The sequence below is a fragment of the Loxodonta africana genome, chromosome 27, assembly GCF_030014295.1.
Source record: "Loxodonta africana isolate mLoxAfr1 chromosome 27, mLoxAfr1.hap2, whole genome shotgun sequence".
Classification (NCBI taxonomy): Eukaryota; Metazoa; Chordata; class Mammalia; order Proboscidea; family Elephantidae; genus Loxodonta; species Loxodonta africana.
Window position 1 is genome coordinate 29,488,782 of NC_087368.1, and position 16,648 is coordinate 29,505,429.

Below are 16,648 nucleotides of genomic sequence, written 5' to 3' on the forward strand. Positions count from 1 at the left end.
TCTCGTCCTCCTTACCTTCATTTGTATCTAGCCACCAAGGAAAAGAAAGAAAGGCTAATAAAATTCAGACCTTAGAAACAGAGGCAAACCCATGAAGCTGAATTAGTATCAGTGTGTTTATCCCCTCTAGGTAAAGGCGGGCCTCTGCACCCAAGCCAGGCAAGGAGCCAGTAGATGGAGACAAGCTTCTCCTCTAATTGAAACTTGAGGACAACCCAGGACCAATCAACACTGAAAATGCCACGTCTCATCTGCTTCTAATTTACCAGAGTGAGTCCTAATTGGTGACATGACAGTCCTTTGGCCATTCCCTCTCTGGAATCCCACAGAACCCAGGATAAGCCCTGAAGCTTTTGAAGTTGGAGATGGCTACAGGCTTGCTTTAATTGTGGTAACTATCAAAGAACTGCTTGTGCCAGGCTTCGTTTTTCTTCCCACAGCAAAGGCATTGGTTTTAATGGGATGAGGGTTAAATATTACAATTAATAAAGAAAAATTGCTCTGAACCTGAACTGAGATAGAAGTATGTGAACTAATACAATTCACTAGCTTCTAGGAAGTAATACCCTGGTGGTGCAGTGGTTAAGAGCTCGGCTGCTAACCAAAGGTCGGCTGATCCACCAGCTGCTCCTTGGAAACTCTATGGGCAGTTCCACTTTGTCCTATAGGCTCACTATGAGTTGGAATCGACTCGAAGACAAGGGGTTAATGGGGCTTAGGAAGTAATTAACATTTCAGATAAAATATTTAAGCAACTTTCTGATATACTTTAATGAGACTTAGATTTCTCCTGGGGATTTAGTTATTCATCCACATAGCTAGCTGTTAGAAGAATAAAATAGATGTTTCCTTATTACCACCTCCTTTTTCTCTATAAAAAAAAGAATTTTTAAAATTTGTCTTCCTAGAGTCTTTCATTTGCATCAAATTTGAAATAACACTTTGACACTTGCTTGTAATCTATCTACCTATCATCATCATCAACCACCTACATATATATTTATTTATTTTAGTGCTCTGCCCAAACAGAGATGCTCAGTCTTCTGCCATAGGTTGGAAGGAAGAGATCATGAGCTATAATGACTTAGTGTGCCTCTTCTGGAAGTACTTCAAAGATACCCAGAGAGGTTTTCACTTCCAGCCATGGTGAAGTAACTGACACTTAACTTGGTCCCCCATAGTAAATAACTAGAAAACTGGAGAAGAAAATGAAATACCTACATTCAGTTTTTGGAAAACAGATAATGCAGGACTCTTGTCCCTGAAGAAAGGGAAAGAAACAATGTGAGACCTACCATCACCTGGCTGTATGCCTAGAGACATTTTCTGCCCAATCGTACAAAAAAAGAAGGGAAAACTCATGTAGAGCATGGAAGTCTCACTGAACTGAGGAGGCAGAGATCAGACTACCTGAGGCAACTGAGGAAATGGAAACAGAATTTAGGGGAGGACTCTAGAAGTTGGAATAGGGTCTCTTTGTGTCTTTGGCTGGATATCTAGTTATGCATGCATGGGGTGACATTCCACAAGACTGACTAAGAAAGAGGGATCTGTAAGCTGAATAATCTCCAGATATCACTCCAGGCTAAAGGATATTTGAGTTCCAAGCAGCCAGAGTGGAAAGACCTCACTAAACATCTGAGGCATTCAGTAGAAATCCCAGACGGGTTATAAACTAGCCCAGGTGGGATAAACTAGCCCTAGAGTAAAGCATGCTTTAGACATGACTTAACAAAGCTTTAAAAATTTTTCTTTTCTTTTTTTGAAGAAGCTAGTAAATCATATTAGTTCATATACTTGTACCTCAGTTCAGATTTAGAACCAACTGATCTGCAGGTAACTTAACTGCCTGCCAAATCAAAACTCAACAGTCGTTAAAGGAATACAACAGAAACTAGATACTTGACAATGAAGTATTTACAATGTCCAGCACTCAGTTTAAAAAATGCTACTAGATATGAAGGGGAAGAGAAAAATGTGAAGCATGACCAGGAGAAAAGTCAATCAGTAGAAACAGAATGGGTTGGGAGCACCCCAGGGAGCTCCGTTTTCAGAGAATTGTTATTACTTGACTCGTATGGCAGTTCTGTGGAATCCCCCTTCACAGGACTTGACTCAATTTGAGCAAACTGAGGACTTACTCAGGGTAAAATCTGTTCTCCAGGGTATTTGTCAAAAACAATTAACAACAATTGTTTAACATCCCAGCTTCGTGAGGTAGCAATAAAAGTTGGGGCAAACAAGAGGCTAACCAAAAAACTTAAAATGATAAGCTAAAAATTGGCATGCCTACAGGGACCTGTGAAAAGCTCTGACATATTTTTGGGATTCTTAGAAGGCCATGTGCATGTGAAGGTCTGTGTGCCTACCCAGGAAGACCTGAGATGACCCTAATCTTTCCTCTGAGGTTCTGCCCAAACAAAGAGTGAAGGGTAAGGCAAAGTTGTAAATTGTCTGCCATATCATTAAAGGCATGGTGCAGCAGACACAGAGCCCCATGGCAAAGCCTGGGGGACTTACCGATTCAATACATTTAAGGAAATCTCTAATTAATACTTTTTTTGACAATGAGAAAGCCATGCACAGACTTCAGTGACCACACATGGCAAAGAATTCTTTATGGGATTACCTCAGAAAATCCACTAAACAATTAAGCAACAGCAACAACAACAAACAGCAACAACCACACTATATTTTGTAAACATTCAATTTTTAACAAAAAGCTTTGATTGGAGCCAAATAAACCTGAGTTCATTTCCCCACCCTGCCAGTCAACCCGCTACATGACCTGTGATAAGTTTACGTTAGAGACACGCAAAGGAACAGGGAAGTCTCATCCACACAGAGGAAAAAACAGTCAAAAGAAATTCCCTGAGGACTTTGGACTTACTAGACAAATACCTTAAACCAGCTAATATAAATATTAGCTTTCAAAGAACTAAAAGAATTCATGTTTACAGACCAAAAGGAGAGTATGAGGAGAATAGAGGATGTTTCATCAAATACGGAATACCAATAGGGAAATAGAAATATATATATATATATATATATATATATTTTAAGTACCAAATAGAAATTCTGGAATTAAAAACTACGATTGAAATGAAAAGCAAAATTGATCTGTAGAGCAAACAATCAGTGACCCTTATGGTAGGTCGGTTGATGTTACGCAGTCTGAGGTACAGACTGGTGTCTTAAGATGCTGTTTTAGGAGACCCAGTAAAATCGTGCAGCTAAATATAATGGAGGATGGTCTTTCCTGATATTAATGGGGTATTGCAGGTAGGGATCGTGGGTGACTCTTTGGGTGTCCTATTGCTCCACCTTTTAGGTTATTTATCATCCAAGAGAAATTAAAGAAGACTTTCTGAGATAATTTTAAGACTTTGTAGCACTCCCAACTAAGGACTTCCATCTGAAATCCTCAAAAGCTACTCTTGCTACACGCTGGTGATTCTTTGGAGTACATTAGGATCACCTGGAGGGCTTGTGAAACTAAGGCTTGCAGGGTCTCGTCCACAGTTTCTGATTCAGTCGGTCTTGGAGGGGGCCTGATTGCTAACAAGCTCCTACCTGATGCTGATGGACTTGGTCCAGGAACTACCCTTGGAGAACCACTCACTACTCCAATCCTTTCTCCACACCCGACAGCCTGTACGGCCTGATTAGATCATCCCCAGACGCCTGCATAATCTCTCCTTTAGACAATATGGTAACCAGTACCAGTCGCGGTGGTGTTGATTTCAACTCCCGGCAACTGCATGTATATCAGCATGTGTGTCATAGTAGAACTGTGCTCCATAGGGTTTTCAATGGCTGATTTTTCAGAAGTAGATTGCCAGGCTTTCTTCTGAGGTGCTTTGGGTAAAATTGAACCTCCAACCTTTCAGTTAGTGGCCAATCACATTAACCATTTGCACCACCCAGGGACTCCAGGCACTAATAGTAGATTCCACTATTTGGCTAAAGAAACAATAGGGTTAACAAGCCTGAAAACAGTCTGGCTTAGCAATAAATACGTGTTGAATGAATGAATAAATAAATAAGCAAGAGTCTAGAGCTTTAGGACTATGCTTTGCTGTTATCTTGTTATTTTTGTGAGTACTGACACCCAAATAAGACACCACTGTGGTTAAGGTGCTTGTATGGACGATTGTGACTTTTTTTTTTTTTTTTGGCTGGAATGAAGCATGCAGTAATTTAGAGCTTAGGAGAAAACGTTAGCAAAATGGAGAACACCTAGCTAGATCCTTCAGCATTTTGCAATGTAGGATTAAAAAACAAAAAATATCTTTTGGGTTCCCATAGCAATTGGAGGACTCAGTGCGTACAACAGATATAGCCAATTGCATCTGGCTTTGCATTTCCAGCTTTGACTTGGTAAGGTTTCTCTGGGTGGTTTCAGTGATAAGAAAACCTACAGATCACCAAACACTCCTCCCCTACGTCTTCCCTTCACCAAAGTGCTGGGCTAAATCAAAACTTCACGACTCACGATTCATCGTGATGATTCTGTGAGTCCATCATAAATTGGGCAGATTAGATTAGTATGTCTTTACCTCCACAAACCATAACTTATGAGCCTCCCTGTTGGATGCAGAGTGACAAGAGAAATAATGGGAAATGGGGGGACCAGGGTTAGGTAATCTCATTTGAATTAGACAAATGAGGCCCTGCTGGAAGGGAACACCCAGTGTCTCTGGACAAATTTACGAAGTCAAAACAAAAATAATTACAGTGCAGAAATGGCTGGTGCTGGGTGAACCTGCTTAGTTCCTAATGGTGGTTGGCAGCTCTTCATCCTGATTATTCCATCTGGAGATAATTGTGTGTTATCATCCATAAAATTAAATCATAAATCAACCCAACTAGGGAACAGGCCAGCAAGCTGCTGAGAAAACCACATGTAGGAAAAGTGAGATTGTCCATTTAATGAGAGGTATGGGGAGAGATGGGGAGAGATTAGGAGAAGAAGACACATGGAGGGTGACCCTCAGCAGGTCCACAGGATCACTTGCTGACAGCTGCTGCCAAAGTCCATGCCCCGATAGTATCAGGGCAGCCAACATATCGTCCACATTAACTATTTGCTGAGGAGGAACCACGCATCGCTTTTAAAGTATTTCTGTTTTGAACCGATGACTGCCCTGACAGGGAACACAACAGAGAATCCCTGATGGAGCAGGTGAGCAGTGAGACGCAGACCTCAAATTCTAGTAAAAAGAACAGACTTAATGGTCTGACTGAGATTAGAAGCACCCCAGAGGTCATGGTCCTCAGACCTTCTGTTAGCCCAAGACTGGAACCATTCCCAAAGCCAACTCTTCAGACAGGGTTTAGACTGGACTATAAAATAGAAGATGATACTGGTGAGGAGCAAGCTTCTTGGCTCAAGTAGACACATGAGACTATGTGGGCAGCTCATGTGTGGAGGGGAGATGATAAAGCAAAGGGGGTCAGAAGCTGGCTGAATGGACATGGGGAATACAGGGTGGAGAGGCGGAGTGTGCTGTCTCATTAGGAGGGGAGCAATTAGGAGTACATAGCAAGGTGTATGTAAATTTTTATATGAGAGACTGACTTGGTTTGTAAACTTTCACTTAAAACACAATTTAAAAAATGTATTTCTGTTTTGAGTCACGGATATGCAAAATGAAAGCACCTATTTCCTTTTTTGATGACATGTTTACAGTGATGGGAAGTCTGTGAACATAACGAAAGTCTCACACAAGAACATTTGGCCAACCATCCTTTCTAGGATTAGTTTTTGGAGATTTGAAGAGTGCATCACAATTTTTGATTTGTTTGTTAGTGAGCTGTGGTCAATTTGCAGGCTAGTTTTAGAAAGAATTTGACTTCTTCGGAGAACAAAGTATGATTTTAATGCAGTTAATTATGCATAAAAGAGTAAAGTTATTAAGATAATGACCATAAAGGTACAGTTTGAATAGCTCCCATTTATTGCCACAAGTGCACTTTCTGTGGCGAGCATGTCGGAGTGGATTGTCCCATACTCTCCAACAGCTCAAGCTATAGTCAATGGCTGAAGGGCATGTGTTTCTTTGACTTGAATCCTTTGACATGATAAACGGAGCTTCCGTTTGTGTCAATAATGAATGTAAAGCCCAGCTGTACATAAAGTCTTTGAATTTCCAAACTAGCAACAGTAACAGATGCTGAAGGGCCGGTGGATTGTGAACATCTGCAGTGGGAAGGTCACTGTGCCACTCAGCGAAGATGCAAGGGGACGAACGGTAATGAAGATAAATTCTGTTCTTGTCCCTTTTTATCCCACTGAATAATATTAAGACCAGTAGAGCAAGGGAAGTTGCCACCTCTGAAAAATGCATATTTCTTTTTTGCTTTATGTTAAATTGCACTGAATACATATAATGCCTATATCCAAAAAAAAAAAAACCAAACCCATTGCCGTCAAGATGACTCCAACTCATCACTCCAACCCCATGCGTGTCAGAGTAGAACTGCTCTGTAGGGTTTTCAGTGGCTGATTTATCAAAAGTAGATTGCCACACCTTTCTTCCGAGCTTCCTCTGAGTGGACCAAAATCTCCAACCTATTAGTAGTCACTGAGCACATTAACTGTTTTCACCACCCTAATGCATATAGACTGAACTCTTTATGCTTGTAAGTTGTTGTTGTTGAGGTGCCGTCGAGTCAGTTCAGACTCGAGCGACCCCACGTACAACAAAAGGAAACACTGCCTGGTCCTGGCAATCCTTACAATTGTTGCTATGTTTGAGCCCAGTGTTGAAGCCACTGTGTCAGTCCTTCTCATTGAGGGTCTTTCCCTTTTTCTGTGACCTTCTACCTTACCAAGCATGATGTCCTTCTCCAGGGACTGGTCCCTCCTGATAACAGTATTTGAGACGAAGCCTCCTCATCCTTGCTTCTAAGGAGCATTCTGGTTGTACTTCTTCTAAGACAGATATGTTCGTTCTTCTGGCAGGCCATGATATATTCAATATTCTTCACCAACATCATAGTTAAAAGGCATCAATTCTTCTTTGGTCTTCCTTATTCATTGTCCAGCTGTCACATGCATATGAGGCAATTGAAAACACCATGGCTTGGGTCAGGTGAATTTTAGTCCTTAAAGTGACATCTTTACTTTTTTTTTTTTAAACACTTTAAAGAGGTCTTTTGCAGCACATTTGCCCAGTGCAATGGGCCTTTTAACTTCTTGACTGCTGCTTCCATGGCATTGATCGTGGATCCAAGTAAAATGAAATCCTTGACAACATTAATCTTTTCTCCATCTATCATGATGTTTGTAAGTATAGGGGCCTAATTGGTTTGGGGCAGCTCCAAAGTGTGGGCAAGTCAGAAAATGAAAAGCCTTCATAGAAATAAACACTATTTGTTGTTGTCGTGTGCTGTCAAGTTGATTCTGACTTATGGCGATGCTACACTATTGTTTTTAATCATTCGCATTCGTCTACTTTCTCCTTCACCCCCCGCCAAGAATGTTTATAGTCTTCTTCTCATTTTAGCCAAACTGAACAAGAATGTGGAAATCTCATAGGCCAATTTTATAATAGTGAGCAAACCAGAATGCCATTTTATTAGGTTTAGTTTATTGGTCAGAATTCTTTTAGTTGGAAACCTCAGAAATCCAATTTACACTCATCTATGTGAAAAGAAGGGATTTACTGTCTTACATCTCTCTGTTCCTCTCTCTCATCAGAATACACTGGTTCAGGCATGGCCACTTATAAATCTTAAGTAACCCTGTCAGCTTGCCCGTTATCTCCCCCCCTCACTCTGTCTCTATTTTCACCGTCATCTCTATCTCCTTCTATTTCTTGATTCTACTATTTTCCTTCATTCTCACTTAATCCATCTTCTTTAAAAGTAAACTTAGCCCCGAGTAGTTTCAGGCCAATGTATTCTTGGAATCCAGAATTTCCCAGAGGAAGAGAGGACATCTTTCCCGATAATTTCAGCAAATGTAGTGCAAAGTGGCTGGGGTATGTATGGGGTAATAAAGGAAGATAAGGCCGGTCAGTCTGATTTATGCTGCATGAAATGCATTGCATTTAGCCCATAACAGGAAGCTTTCTAAAGTTGTAAAATGAAATGATTAGATCTTCATTTTTGGAAGGATTCCTCTGGTAGCAATGTGGAGAATGAATTGGAACTGAAGAATCTAGATTCCAGAAAAGGTCCCTGAATGGTGCAAAATGGTTTGCACTCGACTGCTCTAAAGGGTGAGGCTAGAACTCATCCAGGGATACCATGGAAGAAAAGGCCTGGTGATCTGCTTCCACTAAGATTACAGCCAAGAAAACCCGATGGAGCAGCGCCACTCAGTGATACATACGGTCGCCATGAATTGGAACCGACTCCATGGCAACTAACAACAACGGATTCCAGGGAAGAAGCCCAGGAAGCAGAAGGGGAGGGTTTAGTGGCAGTAGGAATAGAAGAGATGAAAAGCAGATTCAAAGGGCCTCTGGGGAATAGACCCGAAGTAACAGCAAGGAGCTGAGTGCGGGAAAGTGAAGAAAAAGGAAAGACTGAAAATGGCATTGAAGTTTCTGGTTTGGGGGATTCAGTGGGTCTCAAGGCCTTCACTGAGGTGTCGAGGCCGTTTCACAGAGTTGAATTTGAATACTTAGTCTGTGTAGATTTTTTTAAATATAATTTTATTTATATTGTTGTTATTGTTGAGAATATATACAGCAAAACATTTACAAATTCAACCGTATCTACGTGTACCATTTAGTGACACTGATTACATTCTTTGAGTCGTGCAACCATTCTCACCCTCGTTTTCTGAGTTGTTCGTCCCTCGTTAGCATAAACGCATTGCTCCTTTATGGCTCCTGTCTAACCTTTCGAATTGCTGTTGCCAGTTTGATCCCATATGGATAGCTCTTAAAAGGGTACAGTGCTCAAAGCAGAATTTTTTTACTAAACCATCGTTTGGTTTTAAGAAGACTTCAGGGGATATTTTTGGTTTAAGGTTTAAAGATTATTTCAGGACAATAGTTTCCAGGGTTCGTCCAACCTTCTTGGCTCTAGGAAGTCCGGAGTCCCTGAGAATTTGAAATTCTGTTCTGTATTCTCCCCTTTTTGATCAGGATTCTGCTATGGAATCTTTGATCAAAATGTTCAGCAATGGTAGCTGGGAACCATCTAGCTTTTCTGGTCTCATGGCAGAGGAGGCAGTTGTTCATGGAGGCAGTTAGCCACACATTCCATATCCTCCCCCTGTTCCTGACTCTCCTTCTTCCTCTACTGTCCAGGTGAATAGAGACCATGCAGAGTGCCTGTGGGTCTGTGTAGATACTTTAATTTTTCTACCCCTTCTATAGAAATGCTACCAAATCTGGTGTTTCTTTCATTCTATTTATAGCAGAGAAATTGTGGGTCAGATTTCAGGCAACATTCAAGATTGGAATTAGGGTAATGTCTTGATTGAAACTGTAAAAATATATTTGGCTGAGACCATTTACACCATCCCTGAAATCCTCCAGGCTAATTCCATAAAAAGACATCAAGAATTTAAACATTTCTTCTTGGCTTTTAGTAATTCAGAGTACTGCTATTATAAATATTGGGGATTTTTTTCTAAATATTTTATACTATGACTTAAAGATAATTTTTTAATTGTTAGTTTATTGAAGGCTGCATATAGCAAGCAGAGGGGAGCAACAGTCTTTGGAATTAACTATCAGGGGCGCCAGGAAACTCTGGTGGCATAGTGGTTGTGAGCTGCTAACCAAAAGGTCGGCAGTTCACATCAACCAGGTGCTCCTTGGAAACTCTATGGGGCAGTTCTACTCTGTCCTATTGGGTTGCTATGAGTCGGAATCAGCTCAATGGCAACGAGTTTTTTTTTTTTTTTTTTTTAAATCAGGGAGCTCCATAACTGTAACATTAGCCATTACCTGGAAGAGGACTAGGAGATACCACGGAGATGTCTGATCTAACCCACAGGGGCCGTATGATGATGCAGCACACAACAGGGCAAGTAAGGAAAATATTGGGACCAATAACACTTCATTTACATCCTGGTGCCTGAGGCAAACTTTTTTGTGTCTAAGTCACTGTAGTCAGGTTTTCTGCAATATTATACAGAAAATTACTATATTGATTGGGCTTAACAGTTGCAACTCACAGTGGTGTTTCAATGGTAAAGGCATTTTATTAATGATGTGAGGGTCTCTGACTGAGCCAAAAATCCAAGATCTGAAGCTACATAACTGGGAACAATGACACTACTTTAGCAAAAACCCCAGTGCTATTTGTCACCGATGATACTCAGAACCAGGTACCAGAAACTCCTCCATTGTCATCTCCCAAAGGAATAAATACACCTGCCAGCACATGGGACATCTCTTCACATCGCTCACTACCAAGTTCAAGTCCCCTTGATAGAAGCGAGATCACAAGCCTGGAACCTAGCTTCATGGAATTCTGGGAATGTGGATTTTCTGGCTTCCACTTTCAAAAGCAAGACTCGGTAGAGGAAATTACCACAATATGGGCAGGGAGGTAAAAAATATTAAACAGCCATGAATGACAAATAGTCAGTCCAGCAGACGTTCAACTCAATATCAACCCCAGTCTGGAGCCAAGTTCTCAGCTTTTTCACACTGTTTCCAGGCTCCAGATTCTCATCTGTTGTGGAGCACTTTTGGCCCTCTGTTCCACAGGAGCTGGACTCCAGGCGATTCCGTTTACGTAGACAACGCTGTGAATGCTGCCCTCGTGGTTGTGCAGCATGTCCTGTGGCCATCATTGCCTGTTTCTGCACCAGGCAGCCAGTAGACTTGTGGCTTTATACGAAAACAACTTCATGCTTCTTTTCTGTCTTGGTTCATAGAGATAGGTATCTTATTTCTGAGATACTTAAACTTATTTCTGAGATACTTAAACTTATTTCTGAGATACTTAGGTATTTCAAATGTTTTTATAAGATGTTTGTTGTGGTTATATTCTTGGAGCACAAAAGGAGGTAGAAGAGGTGGAGTCCATGTGAACAAATATTTTACCTTCACCAAATACTAAAACAGCTATGTTGTACACAACTTTATTTAGTCATTCATTCAGCAGTTACATCTGTGTTCAAGTTAACATTTTCTTGTAGAATATAAGATCAGCTACCTTAAATCTTATAGAGTATAAGATTAATTACATCAATATGGTGCTGATAAAAGAATAGAAGAGAACAGAAAGCCCAGAGACAAACCCAAGGGTATACAATAGTTCAGTATACGATAACAACATGATCCCATTTACTGAACATTTTCTATATGCAGGTGTTGGGAGACAATTCTCTACGGCTGTCTCACATTTTTGCAACTTTTGTGTGAGAGACAATATTGTCCTTTGTTCAAGACTGTCTTTTAAGGATGTTCATATACCAAACAGCCTTAGAAGACAGAGTGATTCCCTCCAGAGCATAAGGGCAGACATGTTTACTGAACATCATAGGAGATTTAGGTTCTCTAAACTCAGGGTTCCTCTCCCGTAACACGACCCCCTGCATGGATAGGCGATCATCTGGACCCATCCATTCACCACCATGAGACATGGGGGCAAGGGAAGCTGATGCAAATATGGTAATACTCACGCTGCTTGCTGTGCCTTGGGTAATAAAGTCTTCCTTTTCTGGAAAAACAAAATAAAACCTTATTTATAAAAACAGGTTGCTGGTCTGTGGGTTGCAGTTCGCCTCATTAATTTTTAATATTGCATTACAATATTATTTGTCTTAATTATTGGTGGGGCATTGGTGGTTCAGTGGTAGCCTACTCACCTTCCACGAAGGAGAACCAGGTTTGGTTCCCAGGCAACGCACCTCACGCGCAGCCAGCACACATCTGTAGTGGAGGCTTGCATGTTGCTATGATACTGAAAAGCTGTCAACAAAGCTTGCAGGCTAAGATGGACTAAGAAGAAAGGCCTGGTGATCTGTTTTGGAAAATCAGCCAATAGATACCTGATGGATCACAATGGGTCGGCCTGCAACCAATCATGGGGATGGCACAGGACAGGGCAGCTTTTGGCTTCATTGGGCATGGGGTCACCATGAGTTACCATCTCCACCGCAACTAGCAACAACAATCTTAATTACTGATTTTCTTCATCTGAGGCTAGTACCTCACTCTCTTCACCCTAGTCCAAGCCTTTTAATAAGTCTTCATAAAACACATACTCAGGGCACTGTATTCAGGAGAGAGAGTGTAAACAACAAGCTTGAGAGCTAAAAAAGTTTATCAGGTCATCAGACTGGAAGTCCAGATTTCAGGTCATCAGACTGGAAGTCCAGATTCTCTTGAGGAGCCAGACTTATTTCCAGGGGGTTGGAAGTAGCACAGGCCCATTTTGGGGCATCATCTTTCAAATAAAGCTAACCCAATCACAGTGGCATACCAGGGTGCCGTGTGGTAGATTTCCTTGGGCCAGTAATGTGCTCTTAAATGTTCTGAAATGTGCTAAATAGGAGAAAATAACTTATGAGATATGATATTTTTGCTTCTGAGCCTTGGTACTAAAAGTGTGGTCCGTGAACCAGCAACATCAACATCACTTGCTTGTTAAAAATGCAAATTCTCAGGACACACCTCTGACTTGGAATCAAAATCTGCATTTTGATGAGAATCCCTATGTCATTTGTATACACATTACTTTGAGAAGTGGTCCCCAAAGTGGAGTACAATATTAAGATAATAGAAACTAATTTTTATTTTCAAACTTTTTTTTTTTTTATCAACAGAAATACATGATCAAAAAACTTTGGATACCTCCACTTGGAAGATCGAAACTCAGACATGCAAATCCTTAGAGAGAGGAATAAAAGACGAAGCAACAAAGCTTAGAATATTCTAATCTTCTGGAGTGAACTTCAGAATTAATCTTTTATTCCAAGGTCATGATGACTAATTGCTGCATCTATGAATTAATCAAAATCCTCATAAAGCCATCCAGGAAACTTCTTTATCTGAGTCGGCCCCAAGTGGTTCAAAAGAACACATGCACTTCCATTGTTTTCCTTTTAATACCTGATCCTGGAACCCTGAAGCAAGGTAGGTTCACAAATTAATGCTTAGAAAAGTATCAAGTGATAAAGAACAAAGAAAATGCAATATTTTGAACAATCGTTTCTTAGACCGATGAATGGAGTCATGGCCATCCATTTTAAACTCTTCATATTGCTATTTTATTTTTTTGAGTTAACAATGAAATGCAAATTACATGGGCTATTATTGACCTGATCAGTGTTTCATCTTTTTGGTAGATCTCGCTTCTGAGATATATCCTACTATGTAATTAGTAATGCTTTGACTCAAACAAGGTCAAATGTCCTGCTTTCTTACTTCCTATATCTCTATTCTCCCATCTTCTCCCTTCTCTGTCCTCTTTGCCACAAAATTCAGATTATAAGTAACCCACTTTAGTAGAGGAAAATCGGTCAATGGCTCTTGTAAAGGTGTTAATAATAACATTTAACTTGAGAACTACCTGAGAATTAGATAAGTAGACATTTTCAAGTAGTATTTAAACTTAATACTTTCATATATCTGAATGTGACCCTTGGGGAAAATTTAAGTGACAAGTCCTAGGGCAAAATATTTTCTTTTCAGCCTTTGTACTCCAACTGCTCAAGAAGGCACAATTTAGTATAAAGAACTCAAATTCAAAAGATTTCTTCTGTTTGTTTGTTTTTTCCAATTTACCATAAGCAGCTTCACTCTTATACAGGAGTACATTTGGGTCCACACCTGAATCTTGTTTATGAATGCTTCCTTTTGGCTTTTCAATCTCTGCTAGTAAATCTCTTTGGCAGGCATCCAAGATGAACCCAAGTCATGGAAAATTCCAGTCTTTTAGTGTGTTATGTTACAGTGACTGTTGTTAGCACTTGAAATCTACAATTATGGGAAATTTCTCGAAGAAAATCTGAAAAAAGAAAAAAAATTGACTCGTCTTTGAAAGCTAATATACGAGAGGCAAAGCAACACAACTGGAACACAATTTGGGGTCAAATAACCTCATCTGCAACTTGGACAAGTTACTTAGTGTCTTAGGCTGGTTCTCTAGAGAGGTAAAACTAGAGAAGCATATATATATATATATATATACACATAATATATGTGAATGTGTGTGTTTATACAGTGAGAGAGATTTATCTCAAGGGAATGGCTCGTGTGGTTGTAGAGGCTAGGAAGCCTCAAATCTGTGGGTCAGGCATCAGGCGGAGGCTTCTCCTGACTCATATAGCTACAGGGGCTGACAAAAGCCAAGACTGGCAGGTCAAATGGCATACTGCTGGCTCATGGGCTGTGAAGGTTGACGAACCCCAAGATTGGCAGGCAGTACGGCAGGCCACTGACTCAAGTCCCGAGAACCACAGGTCAGGTGGTGATGAGCCAGATGCAGCATCTAGAGAGAGCAAAAGCCAGAGAGCTTTGCCAGAACATCTATGTATATTGAGTGCAGGCTGCACCCCTGAGAAAGCTCCCCTTGCAAATGATTGGCTGATCACATCAGATCACGTTATGGAGGTGATTACATTATATCACAAAATGGGAGATAACCACATCATTACATAACTGCCACACTGCATCATTACATAACTGCCAATCCACTGAGACTCATAGCCCAGCCAAGTTGACACACAACCTTAAACATCACATTTAATCTCTTTCAGCCTCTTCTATAAAATGGGAACACATTTACTTACCTTATAGGTCTGTTCTGCTTCTTAAAGGAGATAAACGTAGAACATTCTTCTTATGGTGCCAGGAATATAGAGGCTACCCTCATGGTGACTGTTGATATTATTCTTAAAACCAGCGCATTGATTCTGAGCCAGGTAGGTGAAGCCTTTCTGGACAAGCTTGGACCCCTATAAGCTGATTGAATGAATCAGTAACACCTAAGAAAAAGTGTCAGGTATAAGAAAGCTAAGCAGATACAGCAGCACAGAAGGCAGGTACCAGAGGGGAAACACAACAACAACAACAAAACACTGGCAGTAAGTTTTACTGTCAAAGGGAAAAGAGGCCTTAATCAAACACAGGTATTTCTGATACCCAAAATGAGTTGGATGCAGTAAAGTTATCATAAACTGATGCCGGTTAACCTGATGAGATTTGAGATATTTAACTCTTATACTTTCTAGCCTTGGCTGCTCATTATAATCACCTGGGAGGTTTGTTTTTTTTTTTTTAATTTTTGATTACTGCCCATCCCTCCCCCAACCCCAGAGATTTGGAGCTGATTGTTCTGCAATGGACTTCTTGTTGGTTGCCATTGAGTTGATTCTGACTCATGGCGACTCCACGTATGCAGAAGAGAACTGGGTTTTCAAGGCTTTCTGAAGCAGATCACCAGGCCTGTCTGCCGGGGTGCCTCTGGGTGTGTTTGAACCACCAACCTTTCAACTAGCAGTTGAGTGCTTAACTGTCTGCACCGCCCAGGGGCTCCTGCAGTGGGCCTAGGTATTGTATTGATATTTTACAAAATAAACCCAAGGTATTCAGGGTTGAGATCCGTTGACACAATTGCCCCTGTTCTAATTTTATGCTCATCAGTCATCCTCCTGATTGCTGTGTCAGCCTTGCCCACACAAGTACAGTGAGGCGACCAAGAAAATGTTAATATTTCCAGGCCTGTGACTGATACTTCTCATGATGAATCACTGATTCTGATTATGACTCGGTTTCCATGAAGACTGACAAGAAAGAGAATATGTTCCAGTCATGCCAGTATGAATGTTACTGGTCTTGTGATAGTTTTTTAGTCTAAGTTAATGAACCAACATTATGTAGTTGTAGCCTAGTTGCCCATCTCATACCTCACATGAATCATCTCTTCAGGATCTGGTCATGCCTGATAATAAAATGTCTCTTCTCCTTTGTCCTTTTCTCCTTCCTTTATCCTTTGTTCCTTCCTGAATAACTTAGCCCAAAAACCACTAAGTTCAAGCAAGCAAGATTGGCATCTTTGTATGGGGGGAGCCACAGGGGCCTAGAAGAGGATATTGGAGCCCAAGTATGGTAAAGATGAACATTCACACAGGGTAAGGAGTGGGGTGATAGCCTAGCAGAGGTGTCAGAGGTCAGGCAGACTGAGGGGCACATCTGTGTGTGTGTATTTTGGGGGAGGGGGTAATAGTGACCCAGCACTAAGTGTTACAACCAAGCAAGTGAGAAGAGTGTCCTCATGGATGGGTGGACTGGTGTACAGTAACACAGCCCAAGACAGGTGAGGAGGGTGCTTATGGGGAGTAAAAAAAAAAAAGGAGTAGTGATAAGTAATTCTACTTAACACCTATGAGGAGAAAATATATCCAATTGTTCAGAGTGACATGTATCTCCTTTAGAGTACTATAAAATTGTTTATGACACAGAAAAATACTGTAAGTACTACATTGATGGTGGTAATGGTGGTGTTAGAATAAGACGGCAACAGTATGAGTCAAATTATGGGCCAATTATGATCCTGCTTTCTAGAAAACGTGAGGAATGCTTCAACAACTTCTGCAGACCTCAATAACTCTGAACTCACAGATGGAAAAAAATGCTAAGATAGTGTCAATATAATAGCTCTGCAAAATTGCATCACTATCCCAATTCATCAAGTGAGGAATATCCATCTAGCCCATCAGCTT